General features: G+C 35.7%; 1 long non-coding RNA gene across 2 annotated transcripts; it reads right to left on the bottom strand.

The window, feature by feature from the left end:
- Window positions 1-5,514: 5,514 nt before the first annotated feature.
- Window positions 5,515-8,059, bottom strand: LOC145595712 (uncharacterized). 2 transcript variants are annotated; one of them, XR_014103004.1, is made up of 3 exons: window positions 8,024-8,059; window positions 7,203-7,631; window positions 5,515-5,711 (listed from the first exon to the last, which is right to left on the bottom strand). It is a non-coding gene; the product is annotated as an uncharacterized LOC145595712 (long non-coding RNA). The 2 variants fall into 2 exon arrangements; XR_014103009.1 differs by having other exon boundaries at window positions 5,515-7,338; window positions 7,424-7,631.
- Window positions 8,060-22,318: the final 14,259 nt, after the last annotated feature.

Raw genomic sequence — 22,318 nt, 5'->3', positions numbered from 1 at the left:
GCATGAATTCCCAGAGGGTTATGTCCATATGTAGAACACATATGGGTTTCAGAAAAGTGAGAAAAACTCAAACAGGAAGTAGGATCGAGCAAACAATGCGAAAAACTGGTCGAAATTAGTACGCATATTTTTGGCTCGGTATTGGAAGAATTTGGCGCCAGCAAACAGAGATTGGCGCCGGATTTTGGCTGTAGCGCCTGGCGACAGAACTGCCGTCTGTCGCTACAGTCAAAATTCCGACGCTAATATTTTATTCGCTGACGCTAATTCCTACATGCTTCAGCAGCTTTCTGTGCTCGATAAAATTTTTCAGTTGCGTGCAGTGTTATTTCGGTCCTAGTTGTGAAAGATATTCCTCGAATTTCCTACGTGTAAAATCCTATGTTTTAACTCATGACGGATGGTCTTTCCAATGAGATATTTTTTATGCATATGACAATAATGTTAATCAAAATTACGCACATGAAATACTTGGAACGTTTCGAGTCTCATCCACTCATTCTAAATCATTGCCGAAATAAATTTTAGGAATTAAAATAGAAATCCTCCCCAGCGGAGTCGCCAAAAACTGTAGGGAATATTTCAAGCATTAATCCCCAAGCTTGAACCCCACTGTGATCATACACTAAAGTACGGTGGCGTCCAAAGGGAAAGAAGATAGAGCAAAAGAGTCGCCAACAAGTTTTTTAGGAACTTGTAAACCGTTCACGAGGTGAAGGTTACACCCTTTAACAATCCAAGAGATCGTCAACTCCATAAGGTCTTGAACCAAATAGGGTTCGGGGATGAAGGTACAAATCCAACCTAAAAGAGATTGAACCTGCCCTAATAATAGGCCTCTACTTTATTATGATCCCATGTGCGCTTTCTGACTAACATGCAATCAATAGGTTTACCCATAAACCTATTTATCTATGTTGGTTGAATATAAATGCACAAATAAATCTATTATTGGCGATCACTTGAATTATAATCAAATTAAACCTAAACAAGATTATTAATTATCTTATTAAGCGTGATTACAAGTACCAATTCCCTTTAAACATGCATAAAAAGGTGTGATCAAGCAATAACAATAAATATCAAGCAACATAATAAATAATCATAACAACTATAAAAATAATTATAATCATCATCATAAAATAATCATGTTAAAGTATAATAATAGCAAGATCCTAGGCATGATACTAACAAGATTAATAACAAACCCTAGCATGTCACTAAACAACAAAAATCATAGCTTTAACCCTAACATGATACTAACAATCATAAATATTAGGAAGAACATAAAAGGCATCATACTTTTAATCATACTTAATATTAAAGTTACCCTAGACATGATACTAGGAATATCATAATAACAACCTAAGCATGATTTCTATATCATAATATCAATAAAAATCACTAAAGTACTTACTTGGATGCCTCATACCTCTTTCTAATAACAAAATACACACATTAGTAACTTCAAGGAAATTAAAATAATAAACAAAACAGTTAAATTAAATAATGGAAAGAGAGATTTGGGACCAAACCCTCAAAAATTAAACCTTTCACGTCTAGGGCGAAGGCAACTTCGAATATGGCTAGGTGTTTCTAAATCTAATGAATGCGGAATTTTTGTATTTGAGAGAAGGCTAGTTTAGAAAAGGGAGAGATAGAGAGAGATCAAGAAAATCTTGATGAGAGTTGGTGAATAGAGAGAATTGGTTAATGAAAACGGAGTTTTTAGAAGGCTATTTATAGAGAAAATCAGCCAAAAAGATAAAAAATCAAAACAGAGTCCTGACGCGTAAAACGAAGGTTAGCGCCAGACGCTGACATTAGCGCCAGAAGCTAACGCTAGCGCCAGACGCTAATGCTGGAGTTTGGCGCTGACTAAGAAATTGACGCGTTTTCTTAAAATCAGATAGAAATTGCCGTACAGGAGGATAAAATCGTATTTTCCTCAAAAATCTTTTATCCTGATTAAAACTCTAAAAAGTCAACAAAAGTCAATTTATCAATGTTAATTAGATTAGGAATGAAAAGAACCTTCTAGAAGAATCTAGAAGACTAAAACCATTCCTAATTGCATTAGGAATGATAAATCTATATTAGGCCCTCCTCTAGATCATTGGGCCGCATATAAGGCTCAAACCGGGCCCAGTTTGGTAAATTGGCCATAACTTCCTCAATATTCATCGGAATTGGGCTTATAATATATCGTTGGAAAGCTCTTTTCAAACCCTATCCAACTACACTACTATTGGACCCATATCATGGACCAACCAAACTGGATTGGCTGTTTTCTTAAAATAGGTTTTCAAAAACAGAGAGAAGAGAAAAGAAATTAAAACTATCCGCAACACTAGACATTCCACACTTTCACTTCATTCGATTATGATTCGACATGAAAGGTACTCATCACTGGGTTTGGTTTTGGGGAGTCACAAATGGGTGTCTACAGCTTGTATATGTAATGTTTGGCATGAAAGGCTTGGTTTAGCCTTTGGGACTTGTGGTACGATTCATATTGTATTATGTAGTGCCTAATTTAGGTTGGTTATTGTTCTATTCATGATTATATGGCACGCCTAGGCTAGAATGATTGCATATTGACGTTTTTGTCTCACTTCTCTACTATATGTGTGTTTTAGAGCGTCTCTCTCCTATAATTAGCTTTGGTCCATTTGTGGTTGGTTATTTTCACTAGTAGAAAAAATGCTATTTGTAACTGGCGAAATTGACTTTTTGTACCTGGCATTGTTGGTTGCGAATGTCACCGTTACAACTAGTGAAAATTATTTGTAACTGGCCAATGTTAGTTACAAATAATGTACTATTTGTAACTGGCTTAACCTAACGCCAGTTACTGATAAGTGACTTTTATGTCACTTTTAGGGTGTTTATTGAGTCGTATTCCGGCTTATTTTCTAATAATTTCACCATTTTATCCTTTATTTCTATTATTTTCTTATTCTCGTCTTTTATCTTTATTTTGTGTATTTTTGCCCTTTTTATTAGTTTTTAGTTTATTTTTGTAGTTTTAGTTAATAATTTCCCGCTTCTCTCATTTTATTTATTTTCTTTTAGTTTCTAGTTTCTAGTTTATTTTATTTTATTTTATTTTATTATTTCTTTAGTTTTAGCATTTTATTTTATTTTATTTTACTTTATTTATCTTATTTTATTTTACTTTATTTATCTTATTTTATTTTATTTTATTTTATCTTCCGATTTCCCCTCGTGTTGTTTTTGGTTGTAGGTGTTCCGGGTTTCAAAGTCAAGTTTGTGTTCGGGGTCCAAGGTTCGAGCACAATTCACAAGCTTCCAAGCAACACCCTAGCTGCTGCCCTGTTATCCTTCACCACACAATCACCTTACCCTACACCACAACACAACAGCAACAACACACAACCTCCCCTGCACTTCCCCTGCTCCCACCAACACCACAGCCATCGTGCAACCCCACAACAACGACCAGCCCGCAACACCTGCTACGCCTCCCAATTAAACCACCAACACCACCGTCACCTCCCATTTCGCCACCAAACTGCCAACAATTACCACCTCCAATCAACAACAACCACCCAAATCACCACCAAATTACTCACCTCATAGCCGTGCAACTCATACCATCTCAAGCCTCCTCCGCGGCCGCGCAGCCCTGTCAGAAGGCGCACACAATTGGAGTCCAAATTCAGAGTCGAGGCAGTAAGTTTGCGCGACCTCTGTGCGATGTCTGTGCGGGCGCGTAAATTATGGGTCAATCACGAGCTTCTCACGCGAGTTTTAATGAAAATTTAACGGCCTTGATTGATTGCTGGTTGATGAAGATGTCGGTGATGATGGTGTTTCGATTTGAGCCGTTGATAATGCGTGGTGGTGATGTTGATGATGAAATCAAGAGTAGGGAATTTAAGGAAGAAGAGAAGGGGAAATCGGGTCCGAGGTTTTGGGGGATTTGTGGGTTTATTTTAATTTCTTTTTCTTTTATTTTATTTTATTTTCTTAATTCTTTTTATATTTTCCTTTTCCTTTTTTTATTTCCTTACTCTTTTATTTTTCTTTTGTCTTTCCTTATTTTTCTCATTCTTTTATTTCTTTTATTTTTCTTAGTTTTATGAGCTTTGTATAAATACCCATTTTTGGGGTAATTAGAGGGAGGGGATTTTCCTATTTTTTCTTAGTTAGTTTAGGAGAGCTTCTCTCTCTTAGGGTTAGATTAGATAATTTTTAGAGAGATAAAGTAGATTATTGCTCAATTTTCTTCCAAGTAATCAATTTTGGTCAAGTTTAATTTCCAATCAAGCAATTCCTTCAAGTTTTCATCTTTCATTAATCCTCTCTCTAGTAATCTCTAATCCTTTCCTTTAGCTTTATTTATTTGCTTTATTGTTGCTTATTTTTGTTATCCTTTTAGTTTATCTATTTATTATTGTTTTCATTGTTCTTAATCATGTTTTGTTTTGTGTTTCTTGAATTTATTTTTGGTTTTGCTATTATGTTTAATCTCTCTTCTCTAGGCTAATTTCTTAGCTAGGGGAAGGGGGTGGAAAATATGTGTTGAATGTTGGATTAATGATGATGGTTGGATTGAATACATGCCTTAAATTGATGAAAGATATGATTTTTGATGGCTTGAGATTATTGTTACACTTTATTTGATTTCCCTCTAGTTTAAATGCATGAAAGTGATTTGAACTAGATTAAGATCACCTCTATTTTAATGATTGCATGAGAATGAGTTGTTAAAATTGAGTTTTATGAATTGTGTTTCTTTATTCTCTTGATTTGCTTGTGTCTAATAGGATGCATGAGAATGATCCTAACTAGCATGGACTTCTTTCATTGATTTGCCTAGACTATTGCATGAGAATGAATTGTTTAGGTAGGACCTTGTGTTCTTTGGCATATGTTTCATGATAATCACCGTTATTCTCCTCTTTCTAGTCATGTTTGACACCCCCGAATCCCTAGCGTAATTTTCTATTGATTTTATTCATCTTTATCTTTGCTTATTCGTAGTTTTAGTGCTTTTTATCCAATATATCAACAAAAACATTTCCCCTCTTGACTCTTGCATTAGTGATATTGATGTTGGACGAGTGAGCTTCCTTAGTGGTTCGACCCTTACTTGCCACTAACTAGTTTAGTGTAAGTTTAGGCATTATAAATTGTTAATTTGATTAGGGTCGGTAGAACCAACGACCTACTTAACCTCGATCAGTTACAAATAGGCTATTTTCCAAGTTAAAAAGCATACTATTTGTAACTGGCGTTAAGTTATGCCAGTTACAAATAAAGTATTATTTGTATCTGGCATAGCCTAACGCCAGTTACGAATAGTGTTTTTATTATTTTTTTAAAAAAGTGGTAGCAGTAGCAGATTCATCTACTGCCACTACCTGTACACTACATTTATATATATATTTTTAATGTAAAGACCATTAATTGTTAATAACTATCAATCTCACCAATATAGGACCAACTTTAAGCGACATCTTGTAAATTATATTGAATTGATGTACTTGTAAATTACAATTTCTCACAATTCACACTAAATAATGCTCTATAACTAAAAAAAAGCTAGTTAGTTAATTGATACAATGGTCAACCTTCAAATTTTGACGATTTTGTCGATTTTGTCTCTGTCTGCTTCACAAATTTGACTGTTTTGTATGGGATAGCAACAGTTCACACTGAGCACTTGATATTACGATAGAATTCTGCATGGGAAAGAAATATATACATAAAAAATATCCAAAATTAAAAAAAGGGTTATTTCAGACAGTCACCAAGTGAACTATACCAACATGGTCAATGCATCAAATTGAGGGTATATAAAAGAAAATAAGCATCAAGACCGAGGGAGACTACCCAGATAACATCAGACATCGACATACACTTAGGAAAGTCATTCTTTGCAAAATTATTTAATTAACTAGATGAATCTATGTGCCTAAACTAGCTCAAAACTCTTAAGTGAACTTCAACCTGAACATTGTATGTAATAAAAAAAATATCTTTATAGCGTTCGATTAACAAGGATTGTCCCCTTAACAACATGACCTTTGTAAAATAAACAAAACTGCATCAACAGAGGCTGGAACAAAGAAGATACCAAATTCAAGTTATATGAATAATAGCATGGTTTATAAAAATATTTTCTCGTGTAAGATTATAAAAGGCTGGTGTAACAGTTCAGCAAATTGTGAAGAAAGCCCATTGAGCTCGAAACTATGGACATCATTTATCTGGAGAGATAGAATCAGAGAATAAGAATGTTATACATATCAGGGAAGAATACAGGACTAGCTCCTGAAAAATTGCAAATATTACAGCAATAAATTGCATATGAACACCCCCTCCCCCAAATAAAAAAGGACAGGCTAAACCATTCAAAACCATGCCAATACCATTCAAATTGTATATAGCAGCATTTTACAAAATGTCAAGGCATATAACAAAGTAACAACACATAACATGAAAATCACCATGCTTCTTGAGAGTTTCTATGATCTTCGAAAATTTCAAAGAGACAAGATAAACTAATAAACTTATGGCCAGCAACCAACACCCTATGATTCAAGCATCAAAGAAAAGAATAAGAGTAAGCTCTCCATAGAGTTTTTCTTAGGTTCTTGTAATTTTAAAAAGCCTCATGACTTATAGATCGTCCTTCTATCATGATAAGTTGATGACAGTTATATTGGATTTGAAACAAAAACAAGCATAAAGCTAACATGTCAGTCTAAGCTTAAACACAACACCTGATCTATACATTTTATGCAGTTGTTTTTACGTAGAAAATAAAATACGAGCACTACTGAAGAGTATGATTTGATAGCAATCCTTCACCACATAAACTACAATAAAGTTGGACTTAAAAATGACAAAAGAACACCTCTCACACATCAATTTAGCCTTACAACTATTCCAAGAAAACCCAGAAACTAGACCCTCCATCATATATAAAGCCAGTTCCACAAAATAGGAGCATTCAATAACTTCCACAATTACTACACAATACACAAATATAGCAATCATACAGGCGGGCTTCAAAATACAAAATGAAGCTCCAAGGTCATAAAACAAGTACAACAACAATAAAAGATAACACCAAGGAAATACATGAATCTGCTTCAAAGCAGGGCAAACACTTTCAGTTCAAAAACTAAAGAAGTTATAGATGAAAATTAAGAGGGCGAAAAACGGACTTTGGTCAAGAGACCGTCCTTCGTTAGCTTGTAATTGCTGTCGACATGGCTCTTTGCTAACACACGCTCATCAGTCCAAAAAATATACCACTTAACCCAATCAATAGTTTTGTTATAAGGCGCTTCAGCGAGTTTTCTGTTTTGGCACAATATGATATACACAAATAATTAACCAAAAGGCATGAATAATGTAAATTATGAGCAATGAATAGATTGAATACCCCAATAAGCCAATGAGAGAACCACCAGATAAAGCAATGGTGAAAACGCCTCACTCTTTTACTGATGCATCTGATAATTCAGATATATATTCTACCAAGTCAGTGCTTAGATCATCTAAACTCTCATGAATCCTTAACTCTCCTCTACTCGTCTGACCTCAAGGAAACGACATGCTTTCCTTTCCACAACAAATTTGATGAACAAGTTCTGTTTCAACAAGAAGATAAACTCTTCAATTTTAATTAACACACATGAAGATTCAAGTAATACACCCAATATACAACAATGCAACTATACATGAAATACAATAATCTTATTTTTTTTTTGGTAGATTAAGTTCAAAAAACAGAAATTTAGATCTAAATTTGCATTGTAATAAAAGTACTACGTATACAAAATTAGGAGCAACACAACCAAATACAAATGAAACAAAAAGGTCACTCTCATTACTATATATAAATCATAATTGTTGGTTTGTATGAATGCCCAAATGCAATGCATTAAACAAATACCCAATTTCTTAATTGTCAATTAATTTATCAATCAATTTAAAACTCACAAAACTAGGAAATAATTACAAAGGATACATTGAGCTATACCGTATTTAACTTCTCAATAAATCATCTAGCTGCGGCACCCACCCTTAGATAACCCCACCCCCCGCAACGGCAGCAAGCCAAGTACGCCACCCAGCAGCAATGTGCTCTTCTGCTACATACAACGATTTTGGAATCATCCCACTACTCGCCAAATGATGGTGAGGAATTACAAATTCCGATTTCTGTCTCTTTCGCTCGAAACTCTAGCCCCCAATCTGCTACTATGAAGCCCAAATTTGAAAGTATCACGTAATGAAACCCCTAAACATCCATTAAGTTAAATTAAAAAAAAAGGCGAAAATAAACCCTAGAATTTCATATTTTTATTTCTTGAATAATCGATTAGATCAGAATTAATTAAAATATAAATATATTAGGAGGAGATCGAAAATGTACCTTGTTGATAACTTCCATGATTGAGTTTTGGAGGAGCTTCAGAGCAGTTTTGGAGGAGCAGAGCAGTTTCAGAGGAAATGAAAAAGGATGGTTGTGAAAGAATGGGGGTAATTAATTAATAAGGTAGGTTGTATGCCGTCAGAGGAAAAGTATCCTAATTTATAAAAAAAAAAAAATCGTGAGTAGCATTAGTAACTGGCCTTAGTAAAACCCATTACATTTATTTAAGTCAATAAATTTTGACTTGTTATTTGTAACTGACCTTTTTAATGCCCCATACTAATAATTGGTCAGCCTATCTTTGACCTTATATTTGTAACTGGCTTTGGTTATGCCAGTTACTAATGCTATTTTATTTGTAACCCGCATTAGCTATGTCAGTTACTAATACCCTTGTAGTAACTAACATAATTTATGTCAGTTACTAATGGGGCGTTACAAATAGCATTTTTTCTACTAGTGTTTGATGTTTGAATGCATGGTATGGTGGCTTGCATTTGGTCTTTATATTGATGATGATATTTTGAGATTGATTTTGATGATTAATGATTTGATGAGGTTGTTTGTAACACCCTCAAAATTCGATTCTTTTAAAAACAATAATAGTAACCTTTAACTTTCAAAATACAACTAACGAACCCTGGGAGTGTTACTGCTACATTTATTCTCTGTAGAGAATAAATGCAAAGAAAAGCGAAATACTATTTAATAAACTAAGTGGTCTAAGTGATAGAAAAATGAAATGGTCATTACATCAAAACTGCAAATTATTTTACAAAAAACAATAATCAAAGGAAATAATTAAATTCATAAATAAATTAAGTTGTCTTAGCTACGTGATTAATCTAACGTCTCCTTACACGTAACCGAGTACCCTCTTACCAACCTGTAAAATAAATCAAAAACAAGAAAAGAGAGAGAACTCTTAAAATAAGATAAACAAAGTAATTTCAACTTCATCCCGTAAAATAAATAATTTTAGTCGAAAACATTTTATGCATAATATAGTCTCATCGAATTTATAATACTTAATAAAATTCAAATTGTCACATAACACTTTATTACTTTAGCTAAGAAAGGAAAAGAGAACGACAGTAAGCCGAGACTAGTCCCTTTCACCACCTACTTTACAGAGGGTCGCGCGTAACCCTAAATGGGCATAAGATAAAATAGAATGTCCTTAGTGTGCACACCCCTCACTAATACCCAGTGATTAAGAGGAAGACTAACCTTAATATAAAATAATTTAAACCAACTAGTAGCAACCATAACTACTAGTGGGCAGCCTGTTCTTCACCCTTTTTGGTTTCATTTCCCTTCTTAAATTAAATTTCACTGTATATTTTATTAGATTACATTGTCCGATCACATTGCACACGAGTATTGCACAAATCAATTTAATCCCAAGTAACAATACTTCAATTTCAATATTATTAGTCCATAATCATCCCACATGAATCACATATAATCAAATCATCTAATTCCCAAAGATTTATTTATTTTAAAAACTCATACGATGTCAAATAATTACCATTTTTCTAAAATACATATACTAGTACACAAAATAGAAATCTAATATATAATATGATTCCATAATATATCATACGATAGCACACTTATCACATATAATTACATAAGCACGTATTTGGCACACAATGTTTCAAAACAATTTCCTAACGGGATTCTAAAGATGATGGACATTGAAAATTACCTTGACTGTCCGTAAAAACTCAAGGTAATTAACTCCGAAACACTCACCTTATAGCCTCCGTCTACAAATAAACAATTCCAAGTTAAACAATTATATGACTATATACCAAAAATTGGGCGTGTGATTAATTTATCACAACCCATAATCTAGTCATCCCAAAAATAAAATATAAACAACTAATTATATAGTTAGATGAACGTATTATACCATCATCATCACAATCATTATTATCATCACCATCATCACCAACATCCAAACCCCAAATCCACTAAATCAATACAGAGTAACCAAAAATCCACTAAATCAACACAAAGTTCTTTTTTAAAAAAAAATCAATCAACACAAAAATCCAACGGACCAAATATTAAAACTAAAACAAGATGGAAAGTGGCGAGTTGCAGGTGGCTTCCGAACTCGACAAATTCGGCATTGATTTTTTTTTTTTTATTGTAATAATCCAATACTTTTTATGAAAAGCTTTTGGTTGTATCACAAGGGTCAATTATGGTGTTAAGATATGATTTTCTAGTGAAAGGGAAGGTTGGGGTTTTTAAGAGAGAGTTTACCTGAGAAAAGATTGAAAGAGATGATGAGTGTTCTTTGGGAGTGAAAGTACGGTATTGAAATTTGAGGTTAAGAGGGGGTTTATATAATTTGAGTTTTTTAGCTTTGACTCTAGAAATTTCACAAGATAAGGGTCAACTTATCTTGAGTTTGTTACATTATCTCAGTAAACAAATTTTCAAAATTCTTTTTTATCACTTTTCAAACCAATCTCTATATGTTATCCAAAATCAGTTTTTTTTTTTTAAAAAAAAAACCCGAATATAAGATAATTAATATATATTTGAAAATAATTTATAAACTTAAAAGTTTATAAAACCAAATCGTTGACTTAATATACTAAAAAATTTTAAAGTTAGTCTTCGAACTTTAAAGTTAGTTCTCAAAAGGGCTCACACGATGACAGAGGCTAAATTAGTATTACATTCTACCCCCCCCCCCCCCTTTATAGTTTCGACCTTGAAACTTAGCATACATGCTCAAAATGTTCCGGGTAACAGTTTTTCAATCATGTTCAGCTTCCCAAGTTGCTTCTTCAGAATTCTAATTAGACCATAGCATTTTAACTAACTTTACCTCCTTATTTCGAGTACTTCCTGTTTTGGTGTCGAGAATTATCACAGGGCGTTCTTTGAAAGTTAAGGTCTCATCTAGCTCAATAGTCTCGGGTTGGATAACATGGGTATGGTCATTTACATACTTTCGGAGTTGGGAAACATGAAAAACATTATAAACATTGGCAAACTCCATGGTTAAGGCTAGTTGATATGCCGCCTCTCCAAATCTCTTCAATACCTCATACGGTTTGATGTATCAAGGACTCAACTTCCTTTTCCTACCAAATTGCATGGCTCCCTTGGTAGGTGAAACCTTAAGTAAAGCCTTTTCCCGACTGCAAATTCCACTATTCTCCTGTTTTGGTCTGCATATGAATTTTGTCGATCCTAAGCTGCCTTCATGTTTGCCTGGATAAGTCTAACTTGCTTCGTTGTTTCTTCAATCATTTTTGGCCCCAAATTCAAAGACTCACTGATATCACTCCAACACAAGGGACTCCTACATTTTCTCCCATACAACGCTTCATAAGGTGCCATTCATATGCTCGCACGATGGCTATTATTGTATGAAAGTTCGGTAATCTTTCGTCCCATGATCCACCAAAGTCCATCACACAAGCTCTCAACATGTCCTCCAAGGTCTGAATTGTTCTCTCTCTCTGTCCATCTATAGCAGGGTGAAATGTTATGCTAAACTTCATGATAGTGCCAAATGCTTGCTGAAACATTCCCAGAACTTTGATAAAAATCTTGGATCTTTGTATGAAATAATATCTTTAGCAACTCCATGTAGCCTCTAAATTTCTTTCACATAGGCATCTACTAACTGATTCACATTCCAAGTGTCCTTTATTGTTATGAATCTTGCTGTCTTCGTTAAACGATCAACTATGACCCAAGAAGCATTCTTTTCTGCCCTTGTAAGTGAGAATCCCATTACAAAATCTATAGAGATAGCCTCCCACTTCCATCCTGGCACATCTAACGATTGAAGCTTCACTCTAGGTCTTATATGTTGTATCTTCACTTTATGACATGTAAGGCACTTTTCCACAAATTCAGCTACTTCACGCTTCATGTTTGGCCACCAAAAATGTTGCTTAAGATCTTTATAGAGCTTATCTCCTCCCGGATGTACAAAGTACCTAGTGTTGTGAGCTTCTTCTAAAATATTCCTTTTGAGATCTTCATCTTTAGGAATACACCATCTCCCTTTGTATTTCACTGTTCTGCTATTATCAACATCAAACTCAGTTGTTGCTCCTTCTTCTTTCATCTTTCTCACCTTGGTCAACCACTCATCGAACATTTGCTTCTCACGTATCTCATCATATATGGTAGGTTTGACTAACATTGCATTCAACTAAGCGTTCACCCGACCATACTCCACAACCTCCAAATTCTACTTCCTAAATTCTTCACAAAGTTCCTTGGCTAAAACCATCAGGTTCACTGTATGACTTGTCTTCCTACTCAAAGCATCAGCTACCTTGTTCGCCTTTCCTTCGTGATATAAAATTGTTTAGGTTGTAATCAGTTAGCACCTCAACCCTTCTCCTTTGCCTCATGTTCAAATTAGTCTGTGTGAATATGTATTTAAGACTCTTATAATGTTTATACACCTTACATCTCACACCATACAAGTAGTGTCTCCAGATCTTAAGAGAAAACACTACAACTCCTAGCTCCAAATCATGAGTAGGGTAAATTTGTTCATGTTGCTTGAGCTACCTTGATGCATAAGCTAAAACCTTCCCATGTTGCATAAGTACACACCTAAAGCCATTCTTGGATGCGTCACTATAGATTTCAAACCTTTCAGTCCCTGATGGTAAGGTTAAGACTGATGCTGAGGTGAGTCATCGCTTCAATTCTTGAAAAGATTGTTCACACTTGTCATCCCACTGAAACTTAGTAGTTTTCTTGATCAAATTTGTTAAGGGTTGAGCTATCCTAGAAAATTCTGCACAAATCTCCTATAGTATCCAGCAAGCCCTAAGAAACTTCTCACTTCATTCACACTTTTGGGTCTTGGCCAATCGGAAACTGCCCGAATTTTAGATGGGTCCACCGTAACTCCTTCCTTTAAGATCACATGGCCTAGAAATGCTACCTTCTCTAGCCAAAATTCACATTTTGAAAATTTGGCATACAACTTATTTTCTCTATGAATTTCTAACACTTTTCTTAGATGTTCTTCGTGCTCTTCGCTATCCCTCGAGTACACCAAAATATCATCTATGAATACCACCACAAACTTATCCAAATATGGCTAAAAAGTTCTATTCATGATATCCATAAAAGTTATCGGTGCATTAGTGAGTCCAAAAGGCATAATGGTGAACTCGTAATTGATGTATCTTGTGCGAAAGGTTGTATTTGGTATATCTTCCTCAACAATCCTCAACTGATGGTATCCTGTCCTCAAGTCAATCTTTGAAAAGATCCCAAAACCTTTAAGCTGATTTAACAAGTCCTCAATCCTAGGATATAGTGACATTATTTAACTCTCGGTAATACACAACCTTAAGGTTCCGTCCTTTTTCCTCACCAACAAAACCGGAGCTCCTCAAGGTGAAACACTTGGTCTTATATAACCCTTCTCCAGCATCTCCTTCAACTGTACCTTCAACTCTTTAATCTATGCTGGTGTCATTCTATATGGTACCTTAGAAATAGCTGTAGTTCCAAGAACTAAGTCTATTTTGAAATTCATTTCCCAAATTAGTGGCATCCTCAGGATTTCATCTGGAAACACATCTTGGAATTCTCACACCATTGGAATGTGATCTATGGACTTCTCTTCTACACTCACATCTTGCACATGGCATAAATAAATAAGGTAGCCCTTTCGGATATAAGAATGAAAAGTCATGGCTAACACAATACTGATCCCTGGTTTAGACACCACTCTTTGGTAAGAGATCTATTCCCCCCTTGGCCCCCTAAAAGACACCTTTTGGGTATGACACTCAATTCTAGCCTTATATTTGCTAAGCCAATCCATCCCCAATATCACATCAAAGTCAGTTAAGTCAAACTTAATAAGGTTTGCAAGCAACTTTGTTCCAGCAATGTTAACTGGAATATCTCTGTATATGGATCTATAAGGAACTACCTCCCCTGAAGGAATTGTTATATTGGTTTGACACAAAGATGAAGGTTTTAAAGCATGTTTATTCACAAAAGAAGTGGCTACAAAAGAATGAGATGTCCTAGAATCAAAAAGTAAGTAAGCAAGTTTTGAGTTCACGACAAAAGTACCCGTCACAACGTTGGCATTAGAGTCAATCTCGCTCTGGTTCATGACATAGATTCTTCCATTCCTGGTCCTACCATTGCCATTGTTGTTACTTCCTCCGCCATTGTTGTTTTTTTGTCCATTCCCTCCTTAAGCATTGCCATTTTGGCCTTGAAAATTGTTGTTATTGAAGCGGTTGTTGTAACTTGAGTTCCTCCCATAACCACCTCCATTATTGCCATTGTTGTTACCTTGCCCATTTTGAGCTTGATTATTGCCATTCTACTTCTTTGGGCACTCAAATTTCTTGTTACCAACCTCCCCACATTCAAATAAAGTAAGAAAATCTCCATTGCAGTTGCATCCTTAATGGCTCTTGTTACATTTACGGCATGGTCGATTGCAAGATCCTTGTTGATTCTGTTTTCCCTGGCCCTGGTGGTTATTTTTTTATTGTTGTTGTTACGGCCTCCTTGCTGACCATTTCCACCATTCCCATTGCTATTACCCCCGAGGCGTGGTCTCTGGTCATAACCTTGATGGTTCGATGAACTCTCACCATTCCCTTTCCTCTTATGCATATATTTGACCTCCTGCTCATGTTTCAAAATCCTTTCGATATTACAAGCTCTATCATAGGCCTCATTATAAGTAGCAGCAATACCAGACCCAATCACCTTTTTTTGTATCCTAAAAGTCAATCCATCTTCAAACTTCTGAGCCTTGGATCTCTCATTAGACACTACATTGGGATAAAACCTAGCATACTCATTAAATTTCTCAGCATACTCCTACACACTCATACCAGCAGTTTGGTTAAACCTACTAAACTCACTATACTTCTGTCTGTTTATTTGCTCAGGAAAGAAACGATCCCTGATTGCTTTCTTAAAAGCCTCCTAATTAAACTTCTATTGAGCTCATATAGTGGCTCTTTCATTTTCCCACCAAATATCAGCAGCCTCACGTAAATAGAAAGTGGCTTGGTCCACCTTTTGAGCATCAGGGGTACAAGCAGCAGTATAAATCTTGTCAAAGTCACGTACCCAGTTCTCAACCAACATGGGATCTTCCTTCCCCGTGAATAGTGGAGGTTTCAATGCAGCCAGTTTCTTAGCCATGACAGCTTGAGGGTCATTGTCTTTGTTGTTGTTATTCGGCTGGTTTTGCAACAACATTCCAAGGTTCTGGTTCATTTTCTCAAGAGCTCTTAACCTAGCAGCAAGTTGTTCAGGAATCTCAGCCATTTGTGCAATTTTTCTCCAACGAGACCTAGTGTAAACGTGGTAATTTTGCATACATAGTCTGCACAATTTCAACACTGGTGTTACCACCATACACATTTTATTACGACTTATTTAGATCGTGTGAATTGCAATTAAATTAACAACCACATTCTTTCATGTAACACATCAGCACATATAGACAAGAATTAAGCGATTTATACAGTCGTTCAATTTTCAAAACCAAACAATGCATCTACTAAGCATTAGACTATAAATTCGCGCATTGCTTTGTGAATTCACTATCACCTGACCAAGTCATTACTATTCTTGACTAAAGTAAGCACAAGAAAATAAGAACTTTGCTCTATATATGTACAATAGAGAGAAAAAAGTGAAATGATTTTATTACGTTAATTAATAATCATAAAATAGCAAAGTATAATATGTTTATCAAAATTATTTTTATGCAAAACCAAAGTAGAAAATAAGTGATGGGAAGCCTCAAATGGCAAGCGGTTTTAAAAATCCACTTGCCATTTACCAAATATTTTTTAAATAAACCTGTAATATTAAATGGCAAGCGTTTTGGGGTTGAACCGCTTGCCATTAGATATATTGCCAAGAAGTTCAACCCCAAACCGCTTGCCATTTAAAAAAAAAAGGGATCACAATTCACAAACCCTAAGCCCAATAAATCCCCATCTTACGGCCTCTCTCTCCTCTCTCCCCTTTCGCTCATATTCTCGGTTCGCTCTCTCTCCTCTCATTCACTCCATCACTTCTCTCTCCTCTCTCCCCTCCATTGTCACGCCATCTTCTCATCTCTCCTTTCTCCATCTCCTTCTCTTTCTCTCTCATCTCTTTCATTCCTTTCTCACGCCAAGACCCTCATTGGTGCTTGTGGGTTTTTGAGCCAATTCCGGTGGTAGTCTGGTGGGTTTTTGAGTGACTTCCGGTGGTAGTCTGGTGGGTTTTCGAACCAATTTGAGCCATGGGTTTTCGAACCAATTCGTGTGGGTTTAAATGGTGGTAGTCCGGTGGTGGTGCGTGTGGGTTTCTACTGTCGAATTTGAACCATAAAACCCAAATTTAAAGCCAATTTCGATTTTTTTGGTGGTATAAAAGGTATTTCCTTTTTTATCTTTTATTTTGTTTTTTTCAGCTTTTTTTTTTAAATTTATTGTGATGGGTGGTTGAATTGGTTTGTTCAGGTCGATTTGTTGTTGTTGGGGGTCGTGGTGGGTGGTGGTGTTGGTGGGGGTCGTTATGGGTGGACGGGTGATGGTGGGTGGTGATGGTGGCCGGTTTTCTAGTGTTAGTAGGGGTTGTGGTGGGTGGTGGTGCTAGCCGGTATTCTGGTATTGGTGAGCGGTCGTGGTGGGTGAGTTGCTGGGGTCGTGGTGCTTGTGGTGTGGGGTGGTGGCTAGTGGTTGGTGGTTGGTGGTGTAGGGTGGTGGCTGGCGGCTGGTGGTGTGGGGTGGTTAATTTATTGTTGAAAATCAGAAATTGTAATATTTTTTTGTTAATTTATTTAATTTTTTTGTTGTTGAAAATCAGAAATTGTAATATTACAACAATTAATTAATAAAAATATTAATGTTTTTATATATGTTTTGATTATGTATCAATTTAAGTGAAAAAAAAAAATTATTTTTAATACCCCTAATGGGCAGCGGTTTGGCGCCAAAACTGCTGCCCTTTCAATACAATTGGCTAGCGGTTCTGAACCGCTTGCCATTTTAAAGACCAATTGAAAAGCCCCTAAGGGCATGCGGTTCAGAACCGCTTCTCATTAGAGGGTTTGAACTGCTTGCCATTACGTATTTTCTACTAGTGTTAGCATTAGACTATAAATTCGCGCATTTCTTTGTGAATTCACTATCACCCGACCAAGTCATTACTATTCTTGACTAAAGTAAGCACAAGAAAATAAGAGCTTTGCTCTATATATGTAGAATAGAGAGAGAAAAATGAAATGATTTTATTACGTTAATTAATAATCATAAAATAGCAAAGTATAATATGTTTATCAAAATTATTTTAATGCAAAACCAAAGGAGAATGGAAATCGTCTTTAAAAAAAAATACTAGTGCTAAACAGCTCAATAAACCACTAATTACAAATAACCAAAACTATAGTTTCTAGTCATAAGAACTAGCTTTTATTTGTAAAAGTTTAACCAAATAAACTAAACGCAACTTAAAAAAATATTCAATCATTATTTTCCCCTTGACTCTCGCGAGCTTCACTTTCCTGGGGCTCATCCTCCTCATCATCATCTAGGTTATAGTCAAAGCCTCGCTTGGCTTCCATCATTGCCTTCTCAAGGTAGTCCACAGTAGGGATCCATCTTCCATCATAATAATATTTATCATTTGGTTCACCATTAATGTATAAATCAACATACTTCTTTTTAAGTTGAGCAAAGGGTCCCTTCCCAATTAATGTGTGTAGAAGAATTTGAGATCGTCTCCCCGGGGAAAGGTGATCAGATTGACCCTCAAGTACATTGTAATGGAAGTGTTCAATGTAGAGATTTAAACGGTGCACGTAATGTCGAATGTTTTCATTATAATTCATACGAATCATGTAAGGAGAATCAGGTAATACATGTGTACTCTTCCTAGCACTCGACTTTCTTGTAGTTTTACGTTCTCGTACCATCTAATAAAAGAAAGTAAATAACCACATAAAAAGTATAAAATAAAAGTACTATAAAACACATAAATCCCTTATCGTGATCCCCACACTCACGGCTTTCCTAAGTTAAATCAATTTATAAACTTATAAACAAGTTTTAAACCTAAGTTTCTAATTTTATTAATTTTAGTCCCTAAATTTTGAAAAACCTTGGCTCTGCATACCAATTTGTATCACCCCCAAAATTCGAGTCTTTTTAAAACAATAAGAGTAACCTTTAACTTTCAAAATCTAACCATCGAACCCTGAGAGTGTTACTTCTACATTTATTCTCGGTAGAGAATAAATGCAAAGCAAAGCGAAATACTATTTAATAAACTAAGTGGTCTAAGTGGTGGCAAAATGAAATGGTCATTACATGCAAATTATTTTTAAAAAAAAAACAATAGTTAAAGGAAATAATTAAATTCGGAAATAAACTAAATTGTCTTAGCTACGTGATAAATCTAACGTCTCCTCACACGTAACCAAGTACCCTCTTACCAACCTGCAAAATAAATCACAAACAAGAAAAGAGAGAGAACTCCCAAAATCAGATAAACTGAGTAATTCCAACTCCATCCCGTAAAATAAATAATTTTAGTTGAAAACATTTTATGCATAATATAGTTTCATAGACTCTATAATACTCAACCAATTTCAAATTGTCACATAACACTTTATTATTATAGCTAAGAAAGAAAAAAGAGAACACCAGTAAGCCGGGACTAGTCCCTATCACCACCTACTTTACAAAGGGTTGCACGTAACCCCCAATGGCCATAAGATAAAACAGAATGTCCCAAGTGTGCACACCCCTCACTAATAACCAGTGATTAGGAGGAAGATTAACCTTAATATACAATAATTTAAACCAACTAGTAGCAACCATTACTACTAGTGGGCAACTTGTTCTTCACCCTTTTGGGTTTCATTTCCCTTCTTAAATTCAATTTCACTGTACATTTTATTAGATTACATTGTCCGATCACATTGCACACGAGTATTTGATATGTCTAGTATATATAGTGTTTTATCCCCGTCCCTTGGTCGTTATTAGTAGTGTTTTTGGCTCTTTCGGGCCACTTTTATTACTAATTTGTGTGTTCTAGTGTTTTCGTAGTTTTAGTTGTATTTTACAGGAAATTGCACTCTTGGAGCATTTTCCCGGGCTTATTGGATCTCCTACGGAAGCTAGAAGGACACGACCACTTTTGGAGCCAGGGATCGGTGAGAGCCGGTGATTAAGGGCTCGGTAATTGGGATCACGAGGCATTTGGACCAAGTATTCGAGACCCGAGAGGAAATCCGGATTGGGTCGAGAAATCTAGCCCAATCGAAGTCCAAGCCTCGAAGAAGAAGACCAGGCCCGATCGGGCAAGCATATGCCCGATCGGGCGGATGCGCGCAAAGGCACCCTTAAGGGAAAAGCGCGCCCGATCGGATGATCGTAGGCTCGATCGGGCGCGGCATGCCAGCAGTGGGCGTTGTAAAAAGGCGGGCCCGATCGGGCGCGTGTTTTCTTAGAAGCTGATTAGTTTAGTTTTAATTCTTGTTTTAGGAGAGATTTAAATATGTTTTGTACTTAGCTACCTTCTTTCTTAGACTTTCTCTCTCTACTTAGTATTTTTCTCTCTCTTAAATTCTCTCTAAACTTTTGTTCTTAATACTTCCTTTAATTCCAGATTTATTTTTGGTACAATTTCTTCCCTTTTTAATTTCAGCTATTTTAATTGTTTTCTTGATTATGCTTTTAATTATTTACTTGATTAGTTTAGTTATGATGATTAGTGAGTAGTTCCATTCTAGGGTTTATGGGGATCCATAATTAATATGAAGGGATAGTTTTTTGTTATTGATTTTTGATATTGCATGATAATTTCCTATTGAATTGTTTTAATTCTTTGCAATTAGATTATGAATCGAGCAGATGTAATTTGATTGTGAATGTTTAGCAATATTGAATTGATGAATCGAGCAGATGTTGATTTAATATTAAAGGCTAATTTTAATAGGAACTTAGGTCTAGTAAATTGCGAGAGCCTGTTAGACCTATGGTGATTAGTAAATTGCGAGAGTCTGTTAATCATGTTATCTGTGCATTGTTAATTATTAATTACTTCGTTCTATCCCGGAATATTAATTATTGGTGAACCTGTGACCCTAGGTTTCATTATTATTGATTCTTTTCTCCCTAAACTTATTCTTCGTAGTATAGAATTCATACCTAAAAATATTGGTTACTTAGATAATTTAGATTATAATAATAAATTAGAATTAAAGAGACTTGTTTCCCTGTGGAGATCGACCCTACTTCCGTATCTACTTTAGTTAGTGATTTAGGTAATTATTTTTTATTAGGGGATACGACTTTACCCTGTCAAAATTTGGCGCCATTGCCGGGGAAACGGTTTTATTTTTATTTTCTGATTATATTTTTGTAGTCTATATTATCCCCCCTTTTGCCTCAGAGAACATTAGTTCTTTGAGGCAAATCTCATATTTGTCTTTAGTTCTTTGTTTATGCCCAGGTGTTCCAGATCAGGTGACATCCCTTTTGATCCTAAGATCGAGCGTTCTTTTCATAGGCAAAGGAGACTCTATAGACAAATTCTGGCGGGTTCTGAGGAGGACAACGATCGAAGATATCCTCCCCCTGATTCTAGTGACACAGATATTCCTTCAGATTCAGAATCAGAGATGACGCCCCAGAAGAAACTCAGTGATTATTCGCAACCGAAGCTCACAGATTTCCCGCACCTTACTCCCACTCCGGCTCTAGATGGAGTTCAATTTGAGATCAAGCCCCAATTTATCACTATGATAGAGAGGAAGCAGTTCAGCGGAGCTAAGGGTGAAGATCCCAATCTTCACATCGCAGATTTTTGCGAATATTGTAACAACATTAGACAAGCCGGGGTCACGCAAGACCAAATCAGGGAGATTCTTTTTCCCTTTTCATTATGTGGCAAAGCAAAATTATGGTTTAATGGTTTGAATAGAACTGCACTTGGTATTACTGACTAGGAAACTCTTGCTTTGAATTTCTATAATAAATATTATTCTGCAGAGAGAACAGCGGTGCTAAGGAGTGCTATTCAGAACTTCGCTCAAGAGGTCGACGAAACATTATATGAGGCTTGGGAGAAGTTCAAGGATCTACAGAGAGAGTGCCCCCACCACAATCTAGCACAGTGGCAATTGATCCAAGCATTTTATAATGGACTTGGAAATTCTTCTAGATCAATACTAGATTCGGCAGCTAGTGGGAGGTTTATGAATTTAAATGTGGATGATGCAGGACAGGTTATTGAAGACATGGCAATACACAATTCCCAATATGGGAATCCGAGAGGGTTTGCAAATAAAGGAAAACATAATGTCAATTTCGTATCCTTTTTGCAAGCTCAATTATCATCTATTTGTCAAAAATTAGATAATCTTACTGCTGCTCCTAACTCTGTAGCTAATGTTTCTGCTGTTGCTAACCATGAAGCTTTTTGTGAAAATTGTGGAATTGTAGGTCATTGGGAGCAAGATTGTAGAATCTCTATGGAACAAGTTAATGTCTTTCAAACCTATAGGCAAAATAACCCCTATTCCAATTCCTACAATGCCGGTTATAAAAATCATCCTTATCTTTCATAACGGAGTACCAATGTACAAAATCCTCCACCTCCACAACAACAACAACAGCAAACACCACCACAGCAAAAATATTATCATCCTAATGCCGGCCAGAAAAGCCAAGCATCACCCTCACCATCTTCCGACTCTGCCATGACAGAAATTAGAGCAATGCTCGCCAATATGCAAAAGCATATGGAGAGTAGGGATGCGCAAATTGATTCTATTCTAGCCTATAATAAAATCATGGACAATCAAATTGCATAACCTTCATCTACCCTACAATCCCGTCA

The sequence above is a fragment of the Chenopodium album genome, chromosome 1 (genome assembly GCF_948465745.1).
Source record: "Chenopodium album chromosome 1, dcCheAlbu1.1, whole genome shotgun sequence".
Taxonomy (NCBI): domain Eukaryota; kingdom Viridiplantae; phylum Streptophyta; class Magnoliopsida; order Caryophyllales; family Amaranthaceae; genus Chenopodium; species Chenopodium album.
The sequence above is the reverse complement of the archived record's forward strand: the minus strand, read 5'-3'. Positions and strand labels throughout refer to the sequence as shown.